This window comes from Ptiloglossa arizonensis, chromosome 2 (assembly GCF_051014685.1).
Source record: "Ptiloglossa arizonensis isolate GNS036 chromosome 2, iyPtiAriz1_principal, whole genome shotgun sequence".
NCBI lineage: Eukaryota > Metazoa > Arthropoda > Insecta > Hymenoptera > Colletidae > Ptiloglossa > Ptiloglossa arizonensis.
This window is the reverse complement of record NC_135049.1, coordinates 5224007-5238629: the sequence shown is the minus strand read 5'-3', so window position 1 is coordinate 5238629 and position 14623 is coordinate 5224007. Positions and strand designations below refer to the sequence as shown.

Here is a 14623-nt window from a genome sequence, read left to right as displayed (position 1 = left end):
AAACGTTTCTTGGTACACTTCAATTTATCGACAATAGAAATGCTGATCTCGGTGCTTTTCTATCTAGAGATTATCAACTATATCAAAAAGAAAATAAATGAAAATTGGACTTAACAAAACTAAATTTGCTTAATTTAACAGAAGACTTCTACAAATCAATCTATAATAACCAGATTAAAAATGGGTCCACATTAAAATCATCTACAATTATATAGTGGATAAAACCAAACTTTCTTACTACACTTTTTATGACAAACTAGTAACAGATAAGAATTTAACAATATTATACAAATATAGGAAATTTTAACTAAAGAGGCACACAGATGCGATGTAGATTCGGGGGTAGTTCTCATATTCAAGAAATGTACAAGAAACACTCTCACATTCCTGAAAAACATCAACCACATTTTACAAGATATAAAACAACCGATCCATAAGTTGCTAATGATCTGAATACGTAAAACAATGAAGAAGAAGAAGTTAACAAATTTTATACTTCCATGCAAATTCTTTATTTCGAAGGTTTACTTAACACATGGACGTTAATTTTTTGTTATGGGAACAAAGTGAAATATATTTTCATTTCTATTTTCTCTAAACATTTTGTGCGAAAATACAAAGATTCCCAACTTTTATATTCTCCTCAAGTATAATGATATTACTCATCACTACAATGATCTAAAAATGACATTACCGTGATAAATCATATGGATAGCCTTGAAACCTCGAAAGAAAATTACTTTATACTTATACTTTTTAATAAAAACGTATCTTCCAAAGCTGATGGACTTTTACGAATGAGAAATGAAGTCCAGTATAAACGCGTAAAATAATTTTGCGGTAAAAGAAGTAAGTTTTAATAAAAATTTGTAATCGTTTCATTAAGAAACATCTTACTGTTCCACTCTGTTAAGCAAAATGATTTATTCATAAGTATAGAGCATGTATGTATTAACGAAATAGGTACGAGTGGAAGTAATGAAACGTGACGTAATTCTTACATTCTTATTCTACAGATATATGTATCAATAAGTACGAAATTATAGTCTTCAAACATACCTCAAAATACATGGATACAAAAGTACTAGTTTCAAACGGAATGTCACACACGATGTTAAAACAAACCTTGATCTCATTCACTAACTACAACAAAGTAGCAGTTTAAGTTCAGTTCGATCATTATTTACACATAATCATTCATGTGTGACAAATATACTAAACGATAGTGGTTCTCAAACCGTATGCACACATTTAAACTTTTCAAAAAAAAACTAACAATAAATACTTGTTAAATACATAACAGTAAGAATAATCAGTACATTGTACAAAATATGGTACCACGAGTAAAAGGAATATGAATTGTGGGATTCATTTTCATAGTCGCGATGATCCAATACGAACCATAATCTACTTGTATAGATAGTAAAGAAGCAGTAATTTCGACACTTTTTATTTTACAGTAAATATACGTTGACACGAAAGTTCAAAAGAGAAAATTGAAGGTTTCGTTGTTGGTTTTGTTAATATGCGTCTAAACAATATTGAAGTGAGTCTTTGTCGTTAAATCTTCAGAGCTGAGTTTAATAATTACTTGGATTTCGGGATAAAGAAATGTTGAATGAGTAAAATCAGTGAGAGTGGTAACGAGTTTGCTCCAACTCGTGATGCCCGGAAGATACAACATATACATCTACATTATGACTTTTTATCTGTGGAAGATTTGTGGTAGAAAGTTGCCTATACACCTTTTCTCATTTTTGCGAGAGAATGAGAATGTCACGTTACAGTCATATTCTTTCTAAACGAGTCGTGGAAAGATTACTGAGACACGATGTAAGGGCCTCGAAAACAGAGGAAATTTGAGAGCCTCTGTTTCATGTTACAACACGTATACGTTACTATCTAACGTAGTTTTACGCAGATAAGAATTCTGATTTCAGAAGGCCACAATTCAGTGAATGCGTGGCGTCGAAGAAGGCGCGAAAGAAATTTTCGCTTGTTAATCATCGATGCAAACGGTGCTCGCTATTCCCAGCTTGCATGTGTTTTTTATTTGCCAAGATACATTATTCAGAGCGTGTCGGGAATAACTCTGGCTCAGACTGCAAAGCATCCTAGTTATTATAAACACATATAGTTTATGAGACACGATATGATAAACTTGTTTTCCGAATGTTGGAAATTATTATTGTAAACTTAATCGGTGAAATAGAAATCAGATTTTAAATCGAAAATGAGTTACCGAACAAGATATATATTGATAAAATATGATTTTTCTTTTGCAAGCAAAAATATAATTACGAAGTAAAATACATCAGCTCTGTAAAAACAGAATATGCTAAATACTCGATATGAAAATTATTATGAAATGTATATCGTGGAATATAAAATATTTGATTTAAAAATTATAATGAAACTTGTATGTATAACAATTCTGCGAATTTTGAAAAACTGAAATATTCTTCCTAAGTTTGTAAAATGATAACTGAACAATATTAGAGTATAAAGAAAGGAATTTTTCTTAATTCTTTGATTCTTTCTATTTGGTAACGAAACACAATTTAATTTTACATTTAGTGAATAAATATTTATAAACGACTGCAAGTTTATCGGTAGATACGAATTTATTTTTATGTAAACAATAAGTAGCATATTCAAAGAATTCACTGTTTCAATGTACAAGAAACACAATAGTAAATTAAAGAAATCTGAATTGATACATATAATACCGAATGATTAATAAACATATAATAATAGTCAATTTATAATGATAAAATTGATATTTTAATCCAAAGATACTCACAATCAGCAAAATTGAAAATTCGATTTTCATCGAGTAGTTTTCATCGATCTGTATGCAACATATCTTTTTTCTTCGAACGATGTTTATTGAAATTTTAAATAATTTACTTCGATTCAAATGGCAACATCCCGATTTGATTTACCTTTTCGAGGACACGAAGTGGAATCAAGGCGAATATACACGGGACAATAGGTGAAGGTGAAGTATGCTACGTGCTCTCTCACTTTCTCCAGAAACCTTCCTGATTAACAGATTGCAGCCAGGAACGTCTCGACTTGGTTCAAGCCTGGAAAGATGTTGCAATCCAAACGAAACGTCTTGAGAAATTATCAGAGAAATTTCCTACACTTAAAACGTTCCAAAATTGATCGATTCAATGTCAATATTTTAGATATTTTATTCTAGAAACTATCACATTGAGTAACGTCATATATCTGGTTAAATAAATACACGCTTAAAGAATCTTAATTGCAGAAATTGAGATAAACTTGTCAAACAAGGTAAAGAAAATTTAAGAAAATCTTGAGTGGTCGTATAATTTTTGTTCAAATTAAACGACACGTGTACATTATTTTCATTAAATGAAATTATAAGCTTTTTGTTACACAAATCGATTTCTATTATTATTTCCCATATAAAACCATCAATATATATTTATCGAAACTCTCGAATATTTAGTGAAACTCTCACGAAATATTTCAAACTTTATTTAAAACGATTATATACTTTATTGCTCTAATGTTTCTTCGTCACTAATCTTCGGTAACTTTCAGTAACTTTCAATGACTTTCCGTGACCTACCGTGATCTTGAATCAAAGGTCATTGCAATAATTTTCAAAGCCTTTATTGGAAGATGAATAAGATTATACATTTTTTTTTCGTTTAAAAAATGTTTGTGACCTTGAATTATCCTGAACGTGTCAAATTTAAAAAAAATGAACAAACAAGTAATTACTTTCAACGAAATGTAATTATTATTAATAATATACAGATTGAAAATCAAATTCATAAAATTTGAATATGCAAACATTCAACTTTCTTCTTGCTACGTAAAATGTTAATAAGTCGGGGACGTTTCGAAAATTTATACTTTCTAAATAATTGTGAAATATATTACTTATATAAAATGTTTAAATCATTTCTTATCACCAGAGTTACATTTGCTTTATTTACATCCTCAGACAGAAAATATTATTATGCCCTTCTCTAGATGTTAAAAGTAAATATTAAAATTATTAACAATAAATACAACAAATCTGATATGTAATGAAAGAAACAAACAATTTTTATGATTTATGGAACTCTAGATCGTCCCATTTTATCACTATTGGTTGGAATTATGATAAATATTATATACACAGTTTTAGTTAAACATCATAATAATTCGCTCTTTTTCGATGAAAAGAAAAAATGTAAAATCGTGAGATTTCTACGTCACATTGTTTAAAATGTTGTCAATTCTTTTATTTATTGTCCAAATCATTATTTTCATCTTCTATTAATCTTCTTATCGTTTCTTCTGCTTCACTCCGAATATCTTCCAAGTAATCATTAGTCGCATTATTTTTAGTCTACAATTCGGATGCAATAATTTTCCAAACTTATATTTACTACTATTACACATTCCTGTTCGTTTTAACAAGTTCTTGGTGTGTATAATTTTCGTGCCACTTATTTATGAACACTCTGTATATGCACAAAACAAGAAGCCCCGTGTGACTTCTGTATGACCCTGAGGTGAAATTTCTCTCTCGGTAGTAAAATGAAAGAGACAACTTGTCCTACATTTTCAGTCAAAAGTTGAGTATCACTATTCGAATAAAAGAGAAGTAGAAATTTTCTGACGAAAAAAACAATTTTACATTACCTAATTATTTTGCGCCAGAATTTCATAATTTCTGATTATTCGTTCGAATAAAAAAGAAGTAGAAATTTTCTGACGAAAAAAACAATTTTACATTACCTAATTATTTTGCGCCAGAATTTCATAATTTCTGATTATTCGTTCGAATAAAAAAGAAGTAGAAATTTTCTGACGAAAAAAACAATTGAACATTACTTAATTATTTTGCGCCAGAATTTCATAATTTCTGATTATTCGTTCGAATAAAAAAGAAGTAGAAATTTTCTGACGAAAAACACAATTGAACATTACTTAATTATTTTGCGCCAGAATTTCATAATTTCTGATTATTCGTTCGAATAAAAAAGAAGTAGAAATTTTCTGACGAAAAACACAATTGAACATTACTTAATTATTTTGCGCCAGAATTTCATAATTTCTGATTATTCGATCCTTTCGTGTAAATATTCACACGCATAGTGATGCGTTCTTAGTTCAAAGTGAGTTATCGCTATCGCTGATTTTTTATGAGAACTATGATGTGTATAATTATTTCGCGAGAGATATTTTACGAGAACATGAGAAATGTGTATAATTATTCTGTCCGAACGGAGATTTTTAAATATTTTTTCATTGTTCAGGAGAGTGTGGATTACTTTTATTGATAGAATTATCGATCAGTAGTGATGGAATCAAACATCCTTCGAGTAGGAACAAATCTTTAAGTTAATATAAACACTATAAATATTTCGAGAAACAAAAATAATACATTCGAACAAAATCGAGTGTGTTATACTTTTCTGAATATCTTTTCAAAAATGTTACGCGTTCACATGCAGCATAGTAATGATCAAAACTAAATTAAATATTGTTCACAATTCGATTATTGCTCGTAAGAGGTTCAATTCTTTCGAATATCGAAGAACTTTTAATCAAAGCTGGGAAAATTTTACTTGAAACGAAAGTAAAAAATAACTGTTCGAAATAATATTTCGGTCCTTTATTTCCTATAACTTTATTTATAAATAACGAAAATATCGATTTATTTGCTGAACAAAAGATCGTCTTCTCGAAACGATGTAAAATTTGTTTAAATATATTTTAGAATAACCTGTATTTTCGGAGGTAATCGTGTGAAAAGATTAAAATGGGCCACTGTGTACGATTATTCCGTAAATTGGAATAGTTAATCATAGAAGCAATTTACTAGAATTATAATGAACTACAAGTACAGCGAACGAAGTAGAGAAAGCAGACGCGAATTTCCTCACGTAAAATTTGCCCTTGGAGCAGTAATTTGTATAATGTGCAAAAACTGCAGTAATGTGGTCTGATTTTTTCGTCAGATAAGTCGACGACTCTGGTACCTTTCTCATTAGTATGCACCTTTCACCCAGAGGTCATCCAACGGTGCGTCGCACTATATGCATATTGCACAAAATACGCTAAACAGGCATCATGTAACACGTAACGAGGCATTAGATCACGCATGGCATTGATTTTCTTGTGCTATGGATATCGCAGTGATTGCTATGCAACTTTTACCCTAGTTTCAAGTACACTGACAGAAAGCACATTTTTTTATTCAATGAATACGAAAGCTAATATGTTATTTTATAAAATAACGTTGCATTAAAAGGAAACATCGCGATAAAATATTTTTTTGCTGTACAAGGTGATCTACGTACACTATGAAATTTCAAGTATTTCTAAAGTAAAGTTGGTTCAATTAAAATTCGACTGATTTTAGTTACACGGATTTTTAAACAAACTCTCACACTTACATTTATTAGGAAACCAGTGTAAGAACCAAAAAAAAAAAAAAACAGAAGGTTGTTAGATATATGTATATATAAACTTTTGTCATTAGATCGATCATTTTCAGGATTCCCACACTATTGTATGCAGACAGTATCAATAATATCGAGTGCAAGAGAAATGCATTCAACACAGATTAACGTGTAAATACAAAGGGAATGAAACATACGTTTATTTAAGATGTATACATCTATACTGATGACAAAAATGGAATAGTGTTATCGAAAAAGAAATTTTTGTTTAACATATTGTTTAACTATATATGTAATTAACGAAATACGTTGATGAAATTTAAACAAACGGTTTAGGAACAGTCCCTATAAATAAAAATTTTATAATTTGCGATATAACACATTATGATATAAAGAGATCGATAATACGTAGAAGAATCTAGTTAAAGGCTTACGTTTCAGGTCGTCCTTTCACTGAAACCGAACGATCTTGCGTACGGTGGAAAGTAAAAGCGATCAACCGACACTTTACTTTCTACAGAAAATAAAAGATAAAAATACGAAGACACTTTCAATGAGAAGATTATCTTTGTAGTATTTACAACTTCTTGCAAATATTTCACTTTGCAATTAACTGTTGAGAATTCAAGTTATATGTTTAATAAGTTTCTACGATTCCACAAATAAAAGTGGTGCAAAATAGTGAAAAAGTGGTGTAAAATAGAAAACAACGTTTTTAAATTGTAAAATATTCAAAATCGAATATTAATTGTTACGTGACATTGTTGAATCACATTTTATTATAATTAACAAACATGTCAGATAAATCACATCTGCCTTGCAATAAAAATTCCAATCGTTGAAGTATAATTTAATGCCATTGTGTAACTGTGATGTTTGTTTCATTATCTGGGATATACAATTATCGTGTACAAAATTATTTTTTGAAATGAAATAGTAATAATTGTATTCCAAACAGCGAAATAATCCTAACATGGAATAATACTTCAAACAATAATTATCTTAAAAGTGCTCGAGATCTGGTGTACAGATAAAATTAAGAGCAATGACACCAGAGTCAATTAGATTGGTAATTTCATTATTACTTCCAATTCTAAATGTAAGAAGCAGTTCGAAATTAATGAGGAAGTGATTCTAGTTTCGAAAGTCGTGGGAAGAGGAACAGATGGTTCGGTTTTAAAATATTATCGACTTTCTCTGCGCTTTAATGGAGCCTCGTTGTGTTGTTAGTGTCGTCGAAAACACTTCGATCGAACATAATTTATGCATTATGAATTTTGTGAAAAAAGGTAGTCCGAATCGTTGCCACGTCGAGGTTAGTCACATGGAAACGAGACTTTCCTGTTATGTTTGGCGATATAGTTGTTACAAGTACGATTGTTAAATTTTTCTCCGAATAGCCATACACACATAAAGTAACAAAATTTTTATACAAATATGTAAAAAAACATCTATACACATATTGCACAAAAGATAACGAGTATGCAAATATGATATATATTTATATTGATAATAAAAAATAAACCAATAATAATTATAATACCAGGTGAGATGCCCCACCTTTTTAAAAAATGTCAGTACATAACACTCAATATAATTGATATTAAACTGTAACAGAACTAAGGGATAATCTTTTAATTTAAAAAAGAAGATTTGCATTATATGCAAGAGTGTTTTCCACCAAGACTGTATAAGTTGAAAAATTTGGAGTTTCACAACACCCTTTGGGATTTCTATAACATTTAAATGTGCTTCTTTTGACCACGGTTTTCTACATTTTTCAACATTTTTTTTATATTTACTTGGCACAATAACAGAGAACAAAACATTTACTAGTATTGCGGAATAAAAGTATACTAATGACTATATACTAGTCATTATGCATAATTCTATCATGGCATAATGGTATGGGAAGAACTACTTATTTGTTTTTCGTATAATGATAATTATTATCATTATGCGAGATATTTCTCGTCGTAACAATGGAAACATAACCTTTACAAATTATATCAACGTACTGTATTCGAAAGAAGCCATTATTTTTAGTAAAATGTTAGTCAATTATTATTTACAAAATAGGGCAATGTGTGTGTTGCAAGTTACGAATAATAATTTAGAAACTTGTAGTTAAAATATTTCTTAAACTAACAGCTGTCTGGAAAAATATCCTAATACTTTTCAGTGGAAAATAAAAAAACTGCACTGAGTAATGCATTAAAAAAGTGTGAGGTTCCATTTAAGGAAGAGGTACAACTGCACTATGCACCTCCATACATGCACCTAAATCCATAACAGTGATAGAAGAATTTAGAGCACTTAAAACTATTCAATTTGCCTTATAAAAAAATTAACAAAGCTGAATAAGTCGCAATAAGATTTCATTTAATGTTGCCTTCATTAGAGACTAAAGGAAAAAACTATATTTAAGTTTCTTGTGAAAAATTTATTCCTCTTTAAGATTTATTTAAGGAAAACACGATTTATAATCCATTTAGCAAATTTCTACATTTGAAAACAACAATTTTTTTCGAATTTCCCCATGTGCGTTAATATTCAGATATTAAAGTCCAATGAATTTGCATAAAAATTTAAATAAACATTTCTCCCGCCTTATTTAAGCCGCATTTTTTCATTTGGAAAGTATTACGTCCCATTTGACGCTTTTAATTTTATTTTATAATTGCAACACTATTCGGGTATCTTAATGTGTGTTTTTTCAACACTTTCTAATTTAAAACATCTTCCATCCTTGTAGGTCGGAATGTAAACAGGTTGTCGTAATACAAACAGAACAAAAACTATACACGTTGTGTGTATTTAGTGTGTACGTTCAATGTAGAAACAATGGCTTCGCGGCGATTGAAAATTTTCCGCGAAATGGAAAGGAAGCGAAAGGTGACAAAAATATTTTCTGTATGGTTAAATGCCACAATGTTCGTGAGTCCGGTGAACGTAAAAGTGAAGGAGCACCCGTTACATAACGGGAACTGCACGATCCCGCGATGAATGCACGCGTTCGATCGTACATACCGATGGACGATTATGCAACTTCATATGTAATAAGGGTAGCACGGTATGGTGTGCACGGATGTGCTTGGATACCTTTAAAAAAAAAAACGTAACGCGGAAGAAATTGCTTACAAATAAAATTGGAAAGCGAAGAACCAGTTAGAAGTACTCGTGCACACGTTGTTGAAAATGATTAAAAAACAGTATAATAATACTATTGGGAAACGAATTCGAGAAAATACAGCACGCTGACATTCGTTAAATTAATTATTAATTCTTAGATTTATATTTTTCTGCAAGGAACCAGTTTACATAGCCGAAACGTCGAATGAATAATCATTTTTATCCAGGTATTAATTGCTTTTACTATCAAAATACTTATTTAACTTTTTTAGTATTCAGAAATGTAATCAGTAAAATATACAAATGTAAGAAATTGTTTTTTAAACGGTGAATCAATTCGTATCAAAAAACGAACAATTATAATTAACGTCTTACTTTTCAAAATTATTAATTATGCATCAACAATTGCAATTACTATTTACAATTATTTTAAAAGAAGTGAACCGTTTAATTTCTGCGGTAAATGTTAAAAAAGAGCACTATTTTGACGGAAAAATTATTAAAAAGTTACCATTAATAGTCGTACGACTGATGACGATAATATTCAACACAGTATTAACAATCAACTGTTTCCCAATTCAATTGAACGTGATCCAAGTAAGGGGTTTACTTTTTTTACTTCGTGTATAATACAACCACTTTTAATAATATCGAAGATATTAAAATGGCATAAATGGCACTCGTAAAAATGAGGAAAATTATTTTCAAAAAAAAAAAAAGAACTTATACTTGATAATCAATTTAGAACGTGCAATAAACATGACAGAATGAGATAATGGAACACATACACGAACTACTACAAGTTTTTTAAATAAACTGTTCAGCAACGTTTCTAAATATTGATCGAGCGTTTGACAAAATTTAAGAAAATAGGGACCGCAGATGTAATAACTTTTTTTACAATAATTCGTACAACTATCGTTAATACGACTGTTTGAACGATAATTTTAAAAATATATGGACTTGTACAACCTGTCTGTGGGTGTGTTGGACCATCCATCTTGGACGATAGTATGGCGCTGTTGCAATTCGACGTACGACTGATTGCACAATAAATCGTTACGTTTATGGTCTTAATAAGAGAGTTCCAAGTAAGATTGCAGAAAAGATTCTAGCTCTAGAATCTATGGTGGACATACTATTGAAATATAGTATATAATAACTATCCACTATTGAAATCATTCTTAATACATAAAATATTTCAAGGCAAGCTCCGGGATATTGAAGTTTCTCAAAGAAGTGTGTTAGGTCCCATAACGATGGAAACAATGCTTTCTACATCCTCAAATACACTGTCACACTAGCTATGCAAGAAAACACAAAAATTGCCTCGAAACAAATATCGAAAAACGTAACATCTCTTTTTATCAATTAATCATCAAAGTTTAACAAATACAGGAGGATATTTTTCTTACGTTATTTGAAATTTTAATATACCACTTATTCGTTCATACAATGAATACCTTCCTTATATTTAAATAATTTTGTATACTCCACGAGTGAAGAATTGAATCCATCGAGATGAATAAAAACAACTTGATTATAATAAACACAATGAGAAAAGATTGCACGATAAAAATATATTATAGTATAATAAATATTGAGAAAAATAATTGGTTCATAAATCTTAGACGCAAAAAGTCCCTCTTTTTTAAAGAGGTAACTTGGAATGCGTTCAGGAATTGACATAAGACATGAACTTGACGTCTAGCAAGGGTAACTAACGGAGTAATTTGATATTTCTTTCTTTTCCCGTAACGTGCACGAATTTCATTTCGTTACGTTTCATTAAATCACCTACACGTATGTGTGTACACGTCGGTGCTTCCTCATTGTAATTCTACCACGACTTTCTCATTTCTGATTACACGCAACGTAACTTGGTCGACTATCGCTATCCAACTTGTTGGAACAACCCGTTCACCCAAGTGTTAAGAGCCGACATAACCAACATAACCGCTCGAGGCATTCCCCCATACCAGACGAAGGAAATCCACGAGTGGTTCATGGAATCCATTCGGACACAAGATAGTTCTTGCGTGTATGGCAAATCGTTACAACGAAAGAGATAGGAAGCCGCGCCCAGAATAAACGGTGAGCTTTTCACATCAGCTGTGGGAAACCCGCGGCCACGCAGACTGGACTGTGATCACTATAGGCGACTTAATTGCGTCAGGAAAATACCATCGATGGACTGGCTATCTCGTAATATAATTATTTAACCCTTGAAGACAATTTCCTGGAACTATCTCTACTTCTTCCATCACCTAGTTACGATTTACAGCTTACATAAATATAATTGGCAAGTTGTTTCATCATAGTGGTTTAAATTCATACGTAGATACTTAGATACAATCACCTATTGGTCCATATCTCGTTCGGTTTATTATTATCCTTTGTGATTCTATGGAGGTTATCGCGTACTTTCGATCAGATTATGCGGATCTATAAGGAAGGAAAGTATTTTAATCTTTCAGTAAATCTTGCAGGTTATCGGATGATGTTCAATCGCGATTGTTAACTGTAATATGCCTGCTTTTAAAAACGATCGTCCTGCTGGAACGGACATTTCCTACAAATGGTAGATACCATCACGATAGTGACGATAGGTACACGATAATGACACGATGATCAATAATCTTATGTACTCTCTGAATAATTCTTTCGGAATGTTCGATTACAAAAACGTAGAAATTCTGATGAAAATGCTTGCTTTGTGAACAATCTATGTGAAATTCAAAAACAACGAAAGAGGAATGAAATCCTCACTTCGGACGTATCGATTCAAAAATCGATGGTCACGTAAAAGAAAATCAATATTCTAGAAATTTATAAAAAATTCTAACGATATTGTTTAATGTCGTTGAGTAAAGTTTCAGCCTGCCAAGTGAGTTGCAGTTAATTAACTCAGGCACTATCTATGCAAAGATAGTAGAGGTTGAGAAAGGTTCCGCACCAATCAGTATGGATACATGGAACTTGCCACCTAGTATCGTACTGGAAGATTGTACTAACTGTGGAGGCGCTAATTGGGTTTATCCTAATCCCGACATCCAAGATGGAAGGGAGGTTATGAGCAAAAGCCTCGATACAACATAAGTACCAGATCAGCTCGATCAAACTCTAGGTTCAGTCGCCTTTGTGTACATCGGGGACAAGGCTGAAAACAGTGAGAGTAAGCGAGATGAAATTAAATAACGAGAAACGGTGAGAGCGAGTAAGATGCAATTAACTAGTGGGGATAACTATGAGATATTATGCGAGGTATTACTTTACAAACTCGGTGTTTATAATTCCATGGAAACAAAAGTGACCTGAAATTTGTACAGTTGATTTAAACCGAGTGCGTTGTTCGGGTCTTTTTCGACCCATCGAGTCCTCGTTATTTTTCTATAATTAATTACTATGTTGTACTATATTCCCATATTTCTTAACTCCTCTTATTGCATAATAAAGTTAAAATAAACAAACTCTTCATAATATGTTATTTTTCTATAATTAATTACTGTGTTATATTTGTATTATATTTCTATGTTTTTATCGACACCTCTCATTGCACAAAGTTAAAAAAGCAAACGATAAACGACTTCCATACAGTAGGGACGTTATTTATCTAAAAAGTTTAAGCGTTATAGTCGAAGAAACACATTATGGTTAAACAAATGAATAAATAATATGCTTGATTGCTTATTAGAAGGAATGATAATGAAGAGTTATCAAAGGTTTCATTCCCTTTATAATATGACTTTCCCATTATTAATGTGACATCTATTGTATATTATGTTATCGTTACTGTTATTACAAAAACCTAGTAAACACATTTATGTTAGAAAAAGAAATCATATTTGTTTCTGTTGGAACTATTATATTTTCTCTTACAGAAAACCCCGCTTTTATGCTATTGTTTCAGTGTAAGAGGAATGGAGTCATCCCCACCACTGTTTTTATTTACTTCAACTCGCGTGGTTAACGAAAACGATCATTGTGAGAATATTATCAATCGATTGACAATATTTTCAAGAAATTGCAATCTTTTCAACTTTTCGTCCAATGATAGCACTACTCTTTTATTACTCACAAGTATTAATTACATACATGCTAACTACCTAGATACTTTCAGTACACTAATGTTTAGTTCGATCGTGTGAAGGTTGAATACAATTTATCTGTGAAGATAGTATTATCGTTGACAAATTACTCATACCTACAATTTCAAACTCATGACATTACATTCTGGATTTAATTCGTCTTTTTTGATAAATAATCTGTCTTTCTCATGACAAATATTCTCATAATCGAAATAAAACATATTAATATTATTGTATATAAATATCTTTGTACAAGTATCTGTTTATAAATATATACAGATAATTATTTCATAAATTAATACAATAATATTAATATTTAATTTTGCATAAACGCAGTCTAATAATTGAATGGGCTCGATCACCAACGCACGCAATATACTTCAAATAAAATGGCGACAGAGCGTTATGAGAAAGACAAATTAAACATTTTTATTCAAATTCAAGATTGTCCAAGCAATTATTATGCGAGTACGCTGAGAAATGAAAACCGTGAGCAGTCGTACTTTCTCAAATCCAAGGAGATTGTCTCACAGCCTCGGTACACTCGAGATGGGGAAGGGAAAGAGAACAATACCTTGGTTAATTACGACGATCCTAATTGCTTTGGACTCTCTTTCTTACTCGAACCAAGTTGATTATTAACTTACGTACGCGCCAGACGCGCAAGCTTTTCTTGAAATAATTACTCAATCTATAACCACCGTTGTATGACAGCAACGTTTCAAAGGATAGTGGTAGCGCAAAGATAGCTGCCATTGCTCTTCAGATAAATTAATATGGACAGAGCTAATTAAATTGTGGATGGTCATGCTGCTAATTGAGATGTGACTACATGGAAGTGTGTACGTAGTGTGGTCCTTATATCATGATCACTTAAAATGTAATCTTAAATAATTATTATTTCCAAAAAATTAATCGAACAATTATAATTATTTTGGAAAATGAATTAAATAATTATTATTAGTT

The 14623-nt window shown here is 31.0% G+C and overlaps 1 protein-coding gene across 1 annotated transcript in view; it reads left to right on the top strand.

The window, feature by feature from the left end:
* The window catches only part of LOC143155249 (uncharacterized), a 33610-nt gene that overhangs the window by 7143 nt on the left and 11844 nt on the right, over positions 1-14623 (top strand). The window lies entirely within an intron of this gene.